Source organism: Thalassophryne amazonica, chromosome 4 (genome assembly GCF_902500255.1).
Source record: "Thalassophryne amazonica chromosome 4, fThaAma1.1, whole genome shotgun sequence".
Lineage (NCBI taxonomy): Eukaryota > Metazoa > Chordata > Actinopteri > Batrachoidiformes > Batrachoididae > Thalassophryne > Thalassophryne amazonica.
In genome coordinates this window covers 4,651,548-4,670,503 of record NC_047106.1, presented here as the reverse complement: position 1 = coordinate 4,670,503, position 18,956 = coordinate 4,651,548, and the positions used below count along the sequence as shown (strand labels likewise).

At 41.2% G+C, this 18,956-nt stretch overlaps 1 long non-coding RNA gene across 1 annotated transcript; it reads left to right on the top strand.

The window, feature by feature from the left end:
• Positions 1 to 347: 347 nt before the first annotated feature.
• Positions 348 to 15,868, top strand: LOC117509366. The gene is made up of 3 exons (XR_004560391.1): positions 348 to 360; positions 4,268 to 4,272; positions 15,707 to 15,868. It is a non-coding gene; the product is annotated as an uncharacterized LOC117509366 (long non-coding RNA).
• The last annotated feature ends 3,088 nt before the right edge of the window (positions 15,869 to 18,956 follow it).

Sequence of the window (18,956 nt, the reverse complement as noted above, 5' to 3'; positions counted from 1 at the left end):
GAGGATGCAGCTCACTCTTCCCCAAAAAACTCTGCCATAACTGTGATTAGAAACCAGTCACCATTTGTTTTATTATACTTCTATGTAGTTAATAAGTAAAATAATCTCCATGGATGATTTGCTCATGCGTGCATGTAAAATAAAAAGAGAAAGAAACTCCACTCCCGCTGCTGCGGGGCCGCTGGTCGCTCCAAAAACTCTGTCATAATTGTGAAATAAAGGACAAAAGAAACATAAGTCCTGCTCACAGGCTGCTACCAGAGACAAGACATGTTCACGTCTTCAGTCAAACTCCAGACATATCCACGTCACTACATATTCAGTCCCTGATTGGTAATCGCGGCGCGACAAGATGAAAAAGTTCAGATTTTTCAACTTGGGGCGGAGGGCAACGCGACATCGTGCCACAAATGCGCCAATCACTCAAAATCGCTTCACTCGCATCGCTTCATTCGCATCCATCGCGTCGCGCTGTGTGGCTTGGCGCTAAAACGCGTTGTTCCATAGGGATTACATGGCAACCTGTGGCTCGCGTCGCGCCTGGTGTGAACGCGGCATAATACTTCTAATTTTTTCGTGTAATTTTACCTTACTACTTTACTCGTGTGTTAATCTTAGGAGTGGCTTACTCATAGGAGTTTTTTTTTAAGCTGTTCCTACAAGTCTAATACTTCTGTTACTTTTTCAGTGTAACTGCTGTGAATTTTACCTCATTTATTTACTTCTGTGTGAATCCTGTATGAGGCTTAGGAGCGGTTAGGTTATTCATTATTGGTTAGCTTGTGCTTGCTTGGTGATACTCTTGAATTTCTTAGTGCACAAAGTACACGACTTTATTCACCTTATTCAGCAGGTCAGGGTGGGCAGCTCCATTTTGTCCAATAACTTCCAGTTTGCCACTGCGTCTCATGATTAGCCACGTGGGAACACAGTACGCTATAAGTGTCCAAACATGAGCAGCATTAATTGTTCAGTTTGTGGGTGCCACAACAACTGGAAGAAGAGGAAACTATTGCTTTCAGAACGATGTTTTGAACATGGGAAGTTGAAATCTGAGTGCTGTGTTCCCTCCTCCATTGAAAGACGAGGATCGCCGATGTTGGCTAAAGGCGCTGAATTTGAAAAATCCACCCAAACATCCCAATGTCTGTTCTTTTTATTTTATGGAGAAAAAACCCACACCACCAGATCTTTAACCGGAGAAATGGTTGGACTACAACGCACCGTTGAAGAAGCAAAGGCGGATGCTAGTGAGATAAATGGGTAAGCTGTGTTTGTAGCTTTAGCTGCTATCTTATTTACTCATTTTTAGATGTTTGATACAACCAAGCACTGCATGAAATAACACCATACCTATATTAACGTTATGTTAATTGTTCTGTAATTTATGTTTTGTAGCATGGCCCAAGCAGAGGGTCACCCCTTTGAGTCTGGTTTGCTTGAGGTTTCTTCCTCAGAGTTTTTCCTTACCACTGTTGCTCTGGGGGTTGGTAAGGTTAGACCTTACCTGTGTGAAGTGCTTTGAGGCAACTCTGTTGTGATTTGGTGCTATATAAATGAAAATAAATTGAAAATTGAAATTGAAATGTCATATTGGCATTACGGTGGTACTATTTGTTGGGTAGTATTTTAACTTGATTGTGCTTTTATACGAGCTCCGCACCGTTGTACGGCGCGGAGCTCGTAGTTCCTCATAGCCAAACCGTCCATGCCGAGTGACAACACAAAGTAGTTAAAAAATAATCAAGGGCCACGTTTTCATGTCATCTTCCCACTCTGTTATGACCCATGGGTGAACCAGAGTCGATCCCTTTTTGCTTTTCAAAAAGGTCTTTTGTTTCTACCATGTAATATCTTCCATTGTTCTATACTGAAATACACCGCTCACCGGAAGTCCTAAGAGAAAACGGAAATGCCTCTGTTGTAAAAGTGGGCGGGGCTGAATAAGGTGAATACCCTCCGTAAATCCTGGATGGCTTTCGGACTGCAGTTAGGCAGAGGAAGCCCCGTAGGGCTTGGTGCCCGGTTGTGGTACTCCGATCACATTCGCCACTGCAAACTGTGATTGGGTTCTCCTCCTTGGATTTGCCTGATGTGAATTCTCTGAGCCCACGGGTGACTTCCACTCCTGGCTCCAGGCCGAAACACCAGACTTTAGTGATAGGGGATTCGATCACCCGCAAAGTCAGGTTAGAGATGCCGGCTGACGTTAAATGTATTCCTGGGGCCAGAGCTCCTGACACTGCCTCCCATCTAAGGGTGCTGACGCTGCAGAAGGGAAGACAGACTAAGGAACATGACATGAGATATAGTCACATAGTTATTCACGTTGGCACCAATGACGTCAGGATGAAGCACTCAGAGGTCACAAAAATGGACATAGAGAGGACTTGTGACCTTGCCAGAAAGATGTGTCGGCATCAATTAATAGTCTGTGGTCCCTTCCTCTCTTGGGGTAATGATGAGGTATTTAGCAGGCTGGCATCATTAAATAGGTGCCTGGCGCAATTTTGTAGACAGCAAGGCTTTAGCTTTATTGATAAGTGGCCTTCATTCTGGGGCCGCCATGGCTTGCTGATGCCGGACGGCCTCCAACCAACTGGGGAAGGCGCCGCCATCTTGTCTGCAAACATATATAGAACTCTACAGGGAGGATAACATTAGGAATTTACAGCAGGACACGGAGCAGGTGATTAGAGACCCGGCAAGGTTTATGACAAATGTGGCTGTGGAATCCATTAGCTTAGTGGGGAAATTAATGCAGAAAATCCACTATGGTGATAGTGCAGTTTATCTACCAGGGAGGAAAATTCAACAAGGTGAGACTGTGGCCTTCTTCCACAGACATATCCATAAAAATCATAGAGGGATAAGCTTTGCAAACTTAATACATGTTACTACATTGAATGATGTTGAAATTGAGGATGGCCCAGTGGTTGTCCAGCAAGATCAAAGATTTCGTGTCTGCTACCTACAACCCGCATGGAATGTCTCAAACCTAAACCTACTTCTAGGCATCTTATATATGCTACTCTGGAACCACCCCTAAACTCAAACAGTCCAACTGTCAACCCCACTGAGGTCCTTAGTTTGGGTCTCATTAATATAAGATCACTATCCTCAAAATCATTGTTGATTAATGATCTAATTATTGATCATCACTTAGATATGATTGGGTGATGTGAAACCTGGCTTAAACCTACAGCTGTCCTCCCCTTAAATGAGGCCTGCCCACCAGCATATACATTTAGTCACGTCACCTCATGATACGAAGCAAGATGGGGGTCTTGCTCTTATTTCTAAATCTAGGTTTAGCTTATTAGCTGTTGGGGGTCACAAATATAACTCATTTGAGCATCTGATTCTCTGCTCTGCTCAGGATATTACACATTGCCAAGGTCAGAAGAATAAAAATCAGTCGTATTACTTTGTCACTGTATATAGGCCTCCTGGCCCATATTCTGAATTCTTAGATGAATTTGGTGCATTCATCTCGAACCTGTCAATGAGTGCAGATAACATTCTGATCATTGAATTTTGGGTCTCTGTTGGGACTGTTTACACAGAGACTGCTACCTGCTGCTTTGGACTTGAACTAACAGTCTTTTTCAAGACTTTTTTACTTTTTTACCTTTTTACTTTTTTTAACTTTTTTACTGTGCTCCAACGCCTAAGGAAGACCTCTAACGGTCGAAACATCGCGACGGAGCACTTTTATCAGCTAACTTTCATTAGCGTTGGCAAGCTAACTAGCTTGCTACGCTTTTGTTTTATTTTTAAATTTTTATTTTATTTAGCACCGTTGTCGTGCGTTCGCTGTTGTCGTGCGTTGCCTGTGCTGCTTCATGGCCTGTTGGTGCCTTGATTGGGGCACTCCTTCTGCTGAATCACCTCTGGATTATTTGCACATTATTCACTTTGTGTGTTTTTGGGAATCCGCTAGCTTAGCGCAGCTACTAGCTCTTAGCTGATTTAGCATGGCGGCTTCTCCTGTCTCTCCCGTACTTTTCTGCTCTGGGTGTGAAATGTTTAGTTATTCCTCGGCCTCCTTTAGCAGTAACGGTACTTGTAATAAGTGCAGCTTATTCGTAGCTTTGGAAGCCAGGCTGGGCGAATTGGAGGCTCGGCTCCGCACCGTGGAAAATTCTACAGCTAGCCAGGCCCCTGTAGTTGGTGCGGACCAAGGTAGCTTAGCCGCCGTTAGTTCCCCCCCTGGCAGATCCCGTGCAGGGTCGGGAAAGCAGGCTGACTGGGTGACTGTGAGGAGGAAGCGTAGCCCTAAACAGAAGCCCCGTGTACACCGTCAACCCGTTCACATCTCTAACCGTTTTTCCCCACTCGACGATACACTCGCCGAGGATCAAACTCTGGTTATTGGCGACTCTGTTTTGAGAAATGTGAAGTTAGCGACACCAGCAACCATTGTCAATTGTCTTCCGGGGGCCAGAGCAGGCGACATCGAAGGACATTTGAAATTGCTGGCTAAGGCTAAGCATAATTTGGTAAGATTGTAATTCACGTCGGCAGTAATGACACTCGGTTACGCCAATCGGAGGTCACTAAAATTAACATTAAATCGGTGTGTAACTTTGCAAAAACAATGTCGGACTCTGTAGTTTTCTCTGGGCCCCTCCCTGGTCTTGTTAGGAGAGACGGCATCCATCCCACTTTAGAGGGAGCAGCTCTCATTTCTAGAATCTGGCAATTTTTTTGGATCCTCCAAACTGTGACTGTCTAGCGTTGGGACCAGGAGGCAGAGCTGTGGTCTTATACACCTCTCTGCAGCTTCTCTCACCCTGCCATCCCCTCATTACCCCATCCCCGTAGAGACGGTGCCTGCTCCCAGACCACCAATAACCAGCAAAAATCTATTTAAGCATAAAAATTCAAAAAGAAAAAATAATATAGCACCTTCAATTGCACCACAGACTAAACAGTTAAATGTGGTCTATTAAACATTAGGTCTCTTTCTGCTAAGTCCCTGTTGGTAAATGATATAATAATTGATCAACGTATTGATTTATTCTGCCTAACAGAAAACCTGGTTACAGCAGGATGAATATGTTAGTTTAAATGAGTCAACACCCCCGAGTCACACTAACTGTCAGAATGCTCGTAGCACGGGCCGGGGCGGAGGATTAGCAGCAATCTTCCATTCCAGCTTATTAATTAATCAAAAACCTAGACAGAGCTTTAATTCATTTGAAAGCTTGTCTCTTAGTCTTGTCCATCCAAATTGGAAGTCCCCAAAAACCAGTTTTATTTGTTATTATCTATCGTCCACCTGTCGTTACTGTGAGTTTCTCTGTGAATTTTCAGACCTTTGGTCTGACTTAGTGCTTAGCTCAGATAGATAATTATAGTGGGGCGATTTAACATCCACACAGATGCTGAGAATAACAGCCTCAACACTGCATTTAATCTATTATTAGACTCTATCGGCTTTGCTCAAAAAGTAAATGAGTCCACCCACCACTTTAATCATATTTTAGATCTTGTTCTGACTTATGGTATGGAAATAGAAGACTTAACAGTATTCCCTGAAAACTCCCTTCTGTCTGATCATTTTTTAATAACATTTACATTTACCCTGATTGACTACCCAGCAGTGGGGAATAAGTTTCATTACACTAGAAGTCTTTCAGAAAGCGCTGTAACTAGGTTTAAGGATATGATTCCTTCTTTATGTTCTCTAATGTCATATACCAACACAGAGCAGAGTAGCTACCTAAACTCTGTAAGGGAGTTAGAGTATCTCGTCAATAGTTTTACATCCTCATTGAAGACAACTTTGGGATGCTGTAGCTCCTCTGAAAAAGAGAGCTTTAAATCAGAAGTGTCTGACTCCGTGGTATAACTCACAAACTCATAGCTTAAAGCAGATAACCCGTAAGTTGGAGAGGAAATGGCGTCTCACTAATTTAGAAGATCTTCACTTAGCCTGGAAAAAGAGTTGGTTGCTCTATAAAAAAGCCCTCCGTAAAGCTAGGACATCTTTCTACTCATCACTAATTGAAGAAAATAAGAACAACCCCAGTTTCTTTTCAGCACTGGTAGCCAGGCTGACAAAGAGTCAGAGCTCTATTGAGCTGAGTATTCCATTAACTTTAACTAGTAATGACTTCATGACTTTCTTTGCTAACAAAATGTTGACTATTAGAGAAAAAAATTACTCATAACCATCCAAAGATGTATCGTTATCTTGGCTGCTTCAGGGATGCCGGTATTTGGTTAGACCTCTTTCTCTTCCGATTGTTCGGTCTGAGTTATTTTCATTAGTTACTTCATCCAAACCATCAACATGTTTATTAGACCCCATTCCTGCCAGGCTGCTCAAGGAAGCCCTACCATTATTTAATGCTTCAATCTTAATATGATCAATCTATCTTTGTTAGTTGGTTATGTACCACAGTCCTTAAAGGTGGCAGTAATTAAACCATTACTTAAAAAGCCATCACTTGACCCAGCTATCTTAGCTAATTATAGGCCAATCTCCAACCTTCCTTTTCTCTCAAAGATTCTTGAGAGGGTAGTTGTAAAACAGCTAACTGATCACCTGCAGAGGAATGGTCTATTTGAAGAGTTTCAGTCAGGTTTTAGAATTCATCATAGTACAGAAACAGCATTAGTGAAGGTTACAAATGATCTTCTTATGGCTTCGGACAGTGGACTTATCTCTGTGCTTGTTCTGTTGGACCTCAGTGCTGCTTTTGATACTGTTGACCATAAAATTTTATTACAGAGATTAGAGCATGTCATAGGTATTAAAGGCACTGCGCTGCGGTGGTTTGAATCATATTTGTCTAATAGATTACAGTTTGTTCATGTAAATGGGGAATCTTCTTCACAGACTAAAGTTAATTATGGAGTTCCACAAGGTTCTGTGCGAGGACCAATTTTATTCACTTTATACATGCTTCCCTTAGGCAGTATTATTAGACGGTATTGCTTAAATGTTCATGGTTACGCAGATGATACCCAGCTTTATCTATCCATGAAGCCAGAGGATACACACCAATTAGCTAAACTGCAGGATTGTCTTACAGACATAAAGACATGGAATGACCCTAATTTCCTGCTTTTAAACTCAGATAAAACTGAAGTTATTGTACTTGGCCCCACAAATCTTAGAAGCATGGTGTCTAACCAGATCGTTACTCTGGATGGCATTTCCCTGATCTCTAGTAATACTGTGAGAAATCTTGGAGTCATTTTTGATCAGGATATGTCATTCAAAGCGCATATTAAACAAATATGTAGGACTGCCTTTTTGCATTTACGCAATATCTCTAAAATCAGAAAGGTCTTGTCTCAGAGTGATGCTGAAAAACTAATTCATGCATTTATTTCCTCTAGGCTGGACTATTGTAATTCAGTTGGTTCAGAATGCTGCAGCTAGAGTACTGATGGGGACTAGCAGGAGAGAGCATATCTCACCCATGTTGGCCTCTCTTCATTGGCTTCCTGTTAATTCTAGAATATAATTTAAAATTCTTCTTCTTACTTATAAGGTTTTGAATAATCAGGTCCCATCTTATCTTAGGGACCTCGTAGTATCATATTACCCCATTAGAGCGCTTCGCTCTCAGACTGTGGGCTTACTTGTAGTTCCTAGGGTTTGTAAGAGTAGAATGGGAGGCAGAGCCTTCAGCTTTCAGGCTCCTCTCCTGTGGAACCAGCTCCCAATTCAGATCAGGGAGACAGATACCCTCTCTACTTTTAAGATTAGGCTTAAAACTTTCCTTTTTGCTAAGGCTTATAGTTAGGGCTGGATCGGGTGCCCCTGGACCATCCCTTGGTTATGTTGCTTTAGACGTAGACTGTGGGGGGGTTCCCATGATGCACTGTTTCTTTCTCTTTTTGCTCCGTATGCATCACTCTGCATTTAATCATTAGTGATCGATCTCTGCCCCCCTTCTCGGCATGTCTTTTTCCTGGTTCTTTCCCTCAGCCCCAACCAGTCTCAGCAGAAGACTGCCCCTCCCTGAGCCTGGTTCTGCTGGAGGTTTCTTCCTGTTAAAAGGGAGTTTTTCCTTCCCACTGTGGCCAAGTGCTTGCTTATAGGGGGTCGTTTTGACCGTTGGGGTTTTTCATAATTATTGTATGGCCTTGCCTTACAATTTGGTGCTATATAAGAAAAAAGTTGAAAGTTGAAGTTGACTTTAACATTCATATAAATAAGCCTTCTGATCCCTTCTGCAAATCATTTATGGAAATTGTGGATGCATTAGGATTTCAACAATGCATTTGGAACTCGACACACATTAGTGGAAATACCCTGGATTTGGTTCTCGCATGTGGTATTGCTGTCATGAATGTTGACCTCATGCCTCTTACATCAGTGGTCTCTGATCACTCACTTATTAGGTTTACAGTTTCGCTGCTGTGTTTTGTGGACCAACTTTATATATCACAACGGCAATGCATCAACTTCTCAACTAAGACTGAACTCCAAGCCAGACTCCCTCATATCTTAGCTTCACATTTGGCAAATACCCAATCAGTAGACAGTCTTGTGGATAGTTTAAACTCAGTGCTCAAAATTACACTCAACATAATTGCGCCACCTTTGTTAAAGTTGCTCCCCCCCAAAAAACAGTCACCTTGGTTCAGTGATTACCTACGTGACCTCAAGCATAAGGCAAAAGGTCTAGAATGGAAATGCATAGTTCAAAATTAGAAGTATTCCACCTTGCGTGGTGTGATGCTATCTTAGACTATAAGCATGCATTACTGGCTACAAAGTGAACCTATTACTCTGATTTGATCAACAAAAACAAGCATAACTCTAAGTTCTTGTTCCACACGGTGGCAACACTTATTGATGGACAACCACCTGTATTTTGCTGTCCTTTTACAGCACAAGATTTCCTGGATTACTTTAACAAGAAAATAGAAGACATTAGGTTAAACATATCCCAGCATTCCTCAACCCAGCCACTATACCCTGCTATTGAGGTGGGTGCCATTATTGAGGTATTACCAAGATTTACAGAATTTGAGAGTATCTCTCTCGGCATGCTGACGACACTTGTACCATGAACAAAAAGCACAACCTGTTTATTTGATCCTATACCAACAAAACTGTTTGAGGACGTGTGGCCCACTCTTGGGCCGACTGTGCTGGAAATGATTAATCTTTCTTTAATTTCTGGATCTGTTCCTAAACGTTTCAAATATGCAGTGATTAAACCATTACTTAAGAAACCTAATCTTGACCCTAGTGTACTGAAAAACTATCTGCCAATATCCAATCTATCATTTTGCACTAAAATTCTGGAAAAAGTGGTTTCATGGCAGCTCATGGACTGTCTTACTGAGAATAATCTCTTTGAGTCACTGCAGTCTGCTTTAAGAAAATATCATTCCACAGAGACGGCTCTCACTAAAGTGGTGAATGATCTTTGCAATGGATTGATCATTGCAATGATCACTGCAATGATGTTTGCAATGGATTCAGACACCACTGTGGTTCTTGTGCTGTTAGAGCTCAGTGCTGCGTTTGATACCGTGGATCATCATATTGGATAGGCTGGAATATCATTTTGGGATTACTGGGAGTGCCCTTGCATGGTTGACGTCATACTTGACCAGTCATTCTTACTGTGTTTGCACAATAATACGACCTCTAACCTTAGTGACATTAAATTTGGGGCTATACAGGGGTCCGTCTTAGGCCCCCTGCTTTTCTCCCTTTATATAGCACCCCTTGGGCACATATTGCTGTGCTTTGGGATTACCTTTCACTGCTATGCTGATGATACTCAGTTATACATGCCGATAACTACTGGTAATCTCATCCACATAAAATCCTTATCCTTATCCCTTATCCTAAAAGAAGCAGAAAGATTGACCACATAATGAGGTCTGTTAGAAAGGTATCAGACCTTTTTATTTTTTGCAAAAACCTGATGGATTTGAATCAAGCGTGCTTGCGTAAACCAACCTTGAACCTTCATGCGCATGCGTGAATTTTTTCACGCCTGTCAATTGCGTCATTTGCTGGCAAGCAGCCTTTGTGTGAGGACCTGTGTAGTCCGCTCCACGGATTTTCATTGTAAGGAAAATAGCGGAATGACTGGAGCACCGTGACTGCATCAAATTTTGCCAGAAACTGGGCGATAGCCAGGTGGAAACCATTCGGAAGATTCAGATGGTTTTCGGTGACGATCCTATGGGCATCACACAGATTAAGGAGCGGTACAACCAGTTTAAAGACGTCCGCACAACGGTGGACAGCGCGCCACGCTCCAGTCGGCCATCAACATGCTGAAATGACCAGATCATTTCCAAAGTGAATGCTGTGGTGATGCGGGACTGTCGTGTGACTGTCCAAGAAATTGCGGAAGAGGTGGACATGAGCACTTTTTCGGCACATTCCACTGTGACAGAAGATTTGGCCATGAAAAGAGTGGCGGTGAAATTAGTGCCGAAGGCTTCAGAGGGAGCATATCCTTACCACTGTTGCTCTGGGGGTTAGACCTTACTTGTAAGAAGCGCCTTGAGGCAACTTTGTTGTGATTTGGCACTATATAAATAAAAAAAAAAAAAAATGAAAAGAAGAGCTGAATTCTGCTCATACTGGCAACATAATGTTGTGAATGCTTTATTTGAATATTATGGAACAAGATTACAGGAGCGCTGACGAAAATCCTTTTTATGACATAAAAGGCTAAGCATCATTGAGGACAACAGCTTTAAATATGTGAGTTGCACCAGTTTAGTTAAAAAACAAAATTTAATCAGATTTGCACCAGGAGTAAAATCAGGTTTAACATTTTGCTCAAGGGCGTTTCCACAGACAGGTCTCAGCACCGAACGTTTAGCTTGGAGCTCATTTGCTCTTCCACTTGAGCTATAGTCACCTGACCAACCAGAGGCAGAATGTTCTGTAACCCGTTTACTCACGCATCCTTCTGCTGAGCCTATTACCAACTGTGGTGGGGGCGGAGCCTATCCCTCCATACAAATCAAATTATAAAGCTGACTTTATACAATGAAATAAAATGGACATTTGTCAGACAAAATCAAATAAGATTTTCTGTAACCCAGGGAGGTATACGACGGGTAAAATAAGTATTGAACATTTTGGTAACAACCCAAGATATCCACACATACAAAGGAACCAAAAACAAATAAGCACAGAAATTAAATTATGTGTAATAATGTGAAATGACACCAGGAAAAAGTATTGAAGATCTTTCCTGAAATTTGTTTAATACATCGTACAAAAGACTTTGTTGGTAATGAAGCTTCTGGACGGTCCTGTATGGAGAAACTAGTCACTCGTGCAGAGCATTCAGCCGCTCTGCTCCCCAGCTCTGGAACTCATAACCACCTATCCTCAGAAATATAAACTCTCTCACACTTTTCAAATCCAAACTCAAAACCTATCTATATCAAACTGCTGTCACTATCTGACAAATTATACTCCCTGAATCTGTTTTTTTTTTATTATTATTATTATTTATTATCTGTATTAATGTGTTTTTATTGGTGTTTTATTTGGTTTTAATCCTGTGTTGTGCCCCTGAGTGCTAAGAAAGGCATCGATAAATAAAATGCATGATTATTATTATTACATGCATTGCTCAAGTGTGATTTTGGTCCGTTATTCCACACAAACAGTCTTCAATCTTCAACGTTCCATGAACCTCTTCTATGAATTCTGACCTTTAGTTATTTCATAGATTATCTCCTGGATTCCAGTCAGGTGATTGGCTGGCTATTCTAGCAGCTTTATTTTCATTCTGTGAAACCAGTTGAAAGTTTCCTTGTCTGTGTGTTTTGGTTCATTGTCTTTCTGAAATGTCCACCCTCGTTTCATCTTCATCATCCTGGTAGATTTTTTTATCAGGAATGTCTCTGTATGTTTTTCCATTCATCCTTCCTTCAATTATATGAAGTTTGCCAGTAATGCTGAAAAACAGTCACACACCATGATGTTCCACCTCCAGACTTCACTGTTGGTCTGATGTTTTTGAGGCCATTTGACCTACAAACATGGAGTGCATTATGGCATCCAAAGAGTTCAGTTTTGGTCTCATCTGTCCAAACTAAATTCTCCCAGTATTTAAACTATATTTTCTCAGTATTTCACAGGGTTGTCTAAATGTTGTGCAGCCAGTGGTGGGCACAGATAACCAAAAAATTAACTTCGATAACAATCAGATAACTGAAAGTTATCTTTGATAAAGATAACCGATAAACCACCCAAAAATGTATCAGAATTTACAGATAACTGATAAATTCCAGTATTGTCTCTGGTACATTTGCAACAACTAACAAGCTGAACTTGAGTTTTTACACCACAATCACTTTTAGAAGCATCAAAAGCGACAAACGGCTACAGCACAGAAGCACACTGAGAACAGCCACAAAACCCAGCTCTCTACCAATCACAATGCTCCGGTCAGGTGGTGGTCTTGAAAAATAAAGTCATGCTGACTTATGGTTTGGTGTGAATACTGATAGAATAACTCCATTAATGTCAATTCTGTCATTTGTACAAAGTTAAAATATAACATATATCTTTTAATGTTGAATGATGCACTAATTCTTTGGTTTTGTAACAAACACAGACAGATCACAAAGGATTCTGGGTAAAAGTGCCTCTGCTAAACACTGATTGGTTCAGTCATTCATTATGTAAACCAACATGTTAATGTGACATGTGTCATGTGTTGGTGTTTTCAGATAAATGTGCTTTTGTAAAATAGTCCATTTTTTATTTGTAAAAACAGGCATTTTTACGGAGCCCTGGAAGTGTCATCGCAAAATGTTTTGCATGTGGAGAGAATGTGCGCTCATTTTATTATTTTTATTATTTTTATTATTAGTTTTGTGGTGTGCGCACGTTTTATCATGTTGTAAAACATGCACTCAATATTGTCTTGACACATAAATGTTGGCTTTACACTGTGTGAGTTTTGGACCTTTTTCAGATGATTTTTCATTCGTGCATGAATTTTTTGGACCGAGTTTCAGGTTAATCGCGTGTCCTGCATCGTGTAGTGCACATGGACTAACAAGTGCATTTAACATCTCACGACCGCCTCCTGATCGCCGATCGTATGGTCGAATGAAAATCAAACCTGTTTGATATTATTCTCTTCTAAGTCCCTGTTAGTAAATGATATAATAATTGATCAACATATTGATTTATTCTGCCTTACAGAAACCTGGTTACAGCAGGATGAATATGTTAGTTTAAATGAGTCAACACCCCTGAGTCACACTAACTGCCAGAACGCTCGTAGCACAGGCCGAGGCGGAGGATTAGCAGCAATCTTCCATTCCAGCTTATTAATTAATCAAAAACCCAGACAGAGCTTTAATTCATTTGAAAGCTTGACTCTTAGTCTTGTCCATCCAAATTGGAAGTCCCAAAAACCAGTTTTATTTGTTATTATCTATCATCCACCTACTCGTTACTGTGAGTTTCTCTGTGAATTTTCAGACCTTTTGTCTGACTTAGTGCTTAGCTCAGATAAGATAATTATAGTGGGCGATTTTAACATCCACACAGATGCTGAGAATGACAGCCTCAACACTGCATTTAATCTATTATTAGACTCAATTGGCTTTGCTCAAAATGTAAATGAGTCCACCCACACACTTTAATCATATCTTAGATCTTGTTCTGACTTATGGTATGGAAATTGAAGACTTAACAGTATTCCCTGAAAACTCCCTTCTGTCTGATCATTTCTTAATAACATTTACATTTACTCTGATGGACTACCCAGCAGTGGGGAATAAGTTTCATTACACTAGAAGTCTTTCAGAAAGCGCTGTAACTAGGTTTAAGGATATGATTCCTTCTTTATGTTCTCTAATGCCATATACCAACACAGTGCAGAGTAGCTACCTAAACTCTGTAAGTGAGATAGAGTATCTCATCAATAGTTTTACATCCTCACTGAAGGCAACTTTGGATGCTGTAGCTCCTCTGAAAAAGAGAGCTTTAAATCAGAAGTGCCTGACTCCGTGGTATAACTCACAAACTCGCAGCTTAAAGCAGATAACCCGTAAGTTGGAGAGGAAATGGCGTCTCACTAATTTAGAAGATCTTCTCTTAGCCTGGAAAAAGAGTCTGTTGCTCTATAAAAAAAAGCCCTCCGTAAAGCTTGGACATCTTACTACCCATCACTAATTGACGAAAATAAGAACAACCCCAGGTTTCTTTTCAGCACTGTAGCCAGGCTGACAAAGAGTCAGAGCTCTATTGAGCTGAGTATTTCTTTAACTTTAACTAGTAATGACTTCATGACTTTCTTTGCTAATAAAATTTTAACTATTAGAGAAAAAATTACTCATAACCATCCCAAAGACGTATCGTTATCTTTGGCTGCTTTCAGTGATGCCGGTATTTGGTTAGACTCTTTCTCTCCGATTGTTCTGTCTGAGTTATTTTCATTAGTTACTTCCTCCAAACCATCAACATGTCTCCATTCCTACCAGGCTGGTCAAGGAAGCCCTACCATTAATTAATGCTTTGATCTTAAATATGATCAATCTATCTTTATTAGTTGGCTATGTACCACAGGCTTTTAAGGTGGCAGTAATTAAACCATTACTTAAAAAGCCATCACTTGACCCAGCTTAGCTAATTATAGGCCAATCTCCAACCTTCCTTTTCTCTCAAAAATTCTTGAAAGGGTAGTTGTAAAACAGCTAACTGATCATCTGCAGAGGAATGGTCTATTTGAAGAGTTTCAGTCAGGTTTTAGAATTCATCATAGTACAGAAACAGCATTAGTGAAGGTTACAAATTATCTTCTTATGGCCTCAGACAGTGGACTCATCTCTGTGCTTGTTCTGTTAGACCTCAGTGCTGCTTTTGATACTGTTGACCATAAAATTTGCAAACTTTTCAACTTCGTTTGCCTCAAAAGCAAGACAAAGACAACAGTGCGAAGTCTGCTAGAATTTCAATATGCTGACGACAACTGTGTAGTGGCTCTCAGTGAGAAACATCTACAACAGATCCTGAATGCTCTCCATCTTGTGTACACAAAACCTGGGCTGAGCATCAACATCAAGAAGACTCAGATGCTCTACTAACTGCCTCCCAACCCCTGTGTTGACAATCCACCAATGATGCGACTTGATGGAACACCTGTCAGCAAACGCTGACCTTAGTGATGAAATACAACATTGACTGAAATGCGCAGGGACAGCTTTCAGCAAACTTCAAACAAGAGTCTTTGACAATCGGGACCTCTGGAAAGAAACCAAACTCATGGTGTATAAGGCTGTCATTATACCATTGCTCCTTTATGCATCTGAAACCTGGACTTTGTATAGTCACCACCTGAAAATACGTGAGAAATTTCACCAACACTTTCTTTGGAAGATCCTCATCATCAGCTGGGAAGACAGGAAAACCAACATCAGTGTACTACAAGAAGCGTGCACTACCAGCATTAAAGCCTGCATCATTAAGAACCAACTAAGATGGAGTGGTCATGTAGTATGGATGCCTGATGAACACCTCCCCAAACAGATCTTCTATTCCCAACTCAAGGACAGAAAGCGTTCAAGAGGAGGTCAAAAGAAGCCTTTCGAAGATGTCTTGAAAGCAAACCTAAAGAAATGCAACATTGATTTCACAAACTGGGAGAAAATAGCAGGAAACAGACCTCTCTGGAGAACCACCATCAGAGAAGGAATGGTGACCTTTGAGTCCAAAAGGTCCACAGAGTTGGAAGAAAAAAGAAGACAAAACAAAGAGCGCCAACAAATACATCAACATGCATTTCCTCCTGGAACCACATGCCCACACTGCCACCGATCCTTCCAAGCTAGGATTGGCCTTATCAGTCACCTACAGACCCATTACTGACAATATGTGAAGACTGTCATCCTTGACCCAGAGGGACTGCCACGACATCGACAATTTTGGCCTTCATAATGCGCCACACATTTTCAATGGGTGACAGGTCTGGACTGCAGGCAACTTTGAGAACCATTGTTCTTAAACTGTTGGACTATTTTTTTCCATGCAGTTGTTCACAAAGTGGTGATCCTCACCCCATCTTTGCTTGTGAACAGCTGAGCCTTTTGGGGATGCTCCTTTTATACCCAATCATGACACTCACCTGTTTCCAATTAACCTGTTCACCTGTGGAATTTTCCAAACAGGTGTTCTTTGAGTAGTCTTTTGTTACCCCGTCCCAACTTTTTGAAACATCAGTTTGAACATTAAATAGCTTGTCTTTGTGATGTATTCAACTGAATATAGGTTCAAAAGGATTTGCAAATCATTGTATTCTGTTTTTATTTACACTTTACAGAATGTCCCAACTTAATTGGAATTGGGGTTGTATTTAAAAAGAGAAAACACAGCTGTTTGACAATAAATGGCTTCACACAACCACTAACCATGAGTGACAAAAATGGTGTCATTAAGGGCCCCTTCACGCACAGTGCAAAATTTAGATGCATGACGTAGGAACTGTGTGCAAACCGTGTAATGTCGTCCCTGCCTCCAATGCCTCTTACACCTGTTGCTACAACTATTTTCATTCATTCATTCATACATCATTTTAAAATAATCAACATCTGAAAACATTGACAGACAGACCTTTGATTCATCAGATCCTTTAAAAGATGTTTAAATGACTAAAAGAGACCAAGTCTTTAAGTTGCAGCTCATCCTGAAGCTGATTCCAAGCAAATGGGGCAACAAAGTTAAAAGCCTTTTTGCCCAAATCAGTGTGGACTTTAGGCAAAGACATTAAATACCAGGTCTGTTAGAAAAGTATCCGACCTTTTTATTTTTTGCAAAAACCATATGGATTTGAATCACGTGTGATTGCATCAGCCAAGCTTGAACCTTTGTGCGCATGCGTGAGTTTTTTCACGCCTGTCGGTTCCATCATTCGCCTGTGAGCAGGCTTTGTCTGATCAGTGGTCCACCCCTCTCGTCGGGTTTTTATTGCGAATAAAATGTCTGAACAATTTGGAGCTTTGCTGCATCAAATTTTTCCAGAAACTGTGAGAGACCTCCAGGTGGACACCATTCGGAAAATTCAGATGGCTTTCAGGGACGATTTTATGGGGATTACACAGATTAAGGAGTGCTCCAGCCAGTTTAAAGACCGCCCACAGCATCTGAGAGCGTGGCGCACTCTGAGCGCCGATCGACAGGCTGAAACCCCGCTGAAACAACCAGATCATTTCCAAAGTAAAGGCTTTGTTGATCCGGGACGTGGTCTGACTTCCAAAGAAATGGCAGAAGACACGGACATCACCACTTTTTCGGCACATTCAACTGTTACAGGAGTTTCTGTCATGGAAAGAGAAGCGGAGGGATGTGCCACAGAGCCGCTCATGGCACGGACAAAAGCACCTCCGTGTTGGTCTCACAGGACGGCTTTCAGATGGCTTTCAGACGGCTTTCGGTGGCTTTTCAGTCGTGTGACTATACGAGAAATTGTGAATGAGCTGGACATGCCAGAACATGTCCTGTGAGGCTTCATCACGGCGTTGCTTTGCGCCATGCGGCTCCGTCCCGACGCGCGAATTTCTCCGCTCCTCTTTCCATGACAAAAAACTCCTGTAACAGTGGAATGTGCCATTCATTTCCAAAGTGAAGGCTTTGTTGATCTGGGACGTCGTCTGACTTCCACAGAAATTGCAGAAGACGTGGACATCAGCACTTTTTCGGCACATTGAGACAGACGTGCAGAGAAATTCGCGCATCGGGACGGAGCGAAGGTTCAAGCTTGGCTGATGCAATCACACGTGATTCAAATCCATATGGTTTTTGCAAAAAATAAAAAGGTCGGATACTTTTCTAACAGACCTCGTACAGGTCCTGTGAACGTAAATTATATGTCCTCATAGTTTTCGTATCAGGTATGTGCACAAGTAAGACAGAAGGAGACCTAACACGGCCTTATAAATCAAATCAAATCAATTTTATTTATATAGCGCCAATCACAACAAACAGTCGCCCCATAAAAATGTTCCACTGGATCCAGCGGCGCAAGAAAAGAGAAAACCAACCAACCCAAGAATAAAGAGCGTAGTGATGAGTGAGAGTCTTCAGGTTGATGATGAAGCGCAGGGCTCCATGGAACACTGTGTCCAAGGCATGGAGACACTGAGCAGTAGAATGCATGTAGAATATGTCTCCATAGTCCAAGACTCACAAAAATGTTGCATCCACAAGTTCCATCTTGGTTTGAAAAGAGAGGCAAGACCTAATTCTCGAGAAAAACCCAAACTTCAATTTAAATTTTTTGACCAACGCCTCAACATGTGGAATGAAAGAAAGAGACTGATCAATTATGAAACCCAAATACTTATACTGGGACACTTTCTCAATGACTGACCCTGATAGTGTGCAAGTAGTCAGAACACTATTTGCAGATGGTTTACTATTGGAGAAGGTCATCAATTTAGTTTTATTTGAGTTCACAGCCAGTTTTAAAGAAGCCAAATTTAGTTGCAAAGTGTTGAAGGCAGACTGTAGAGTTGTGATGGCAAGCTGCAATGTAGGCCCAGAAGAATAAATGACAGTATCATCTGCATATTAATGATACTTGACATTTACTAAATTATTGCAGAGGTTATTTATATAAACAATAAATAAAAGTGTCCCAAGAACTGAACCTTGAGGCGCTCCTTTAAAGATGCTATGAATTGATGATGTTAAGCCATCAACCTGTATGCTTTGTGTCCTCCCTAACAAATAATTATCGAACCATCCTACAGTATGCTCAGACAGGCTAATGGAACTTAGGCTTTGCTGCAGTAGAGTATGGTCCACTGTATCGAAGGCCTTTGATAGATCTATAAATAAAGCAGCACAGTGCTGTTTCTCATCCAAGGCAGATATAAAGTCATTTATTACTTTGGCAGCAGATATTATTGTACTATGTTGTTTCTGAAAACCCGACTGATATTCATTTAAAATATTCTTGTTCATTACATAATCTTTTAAT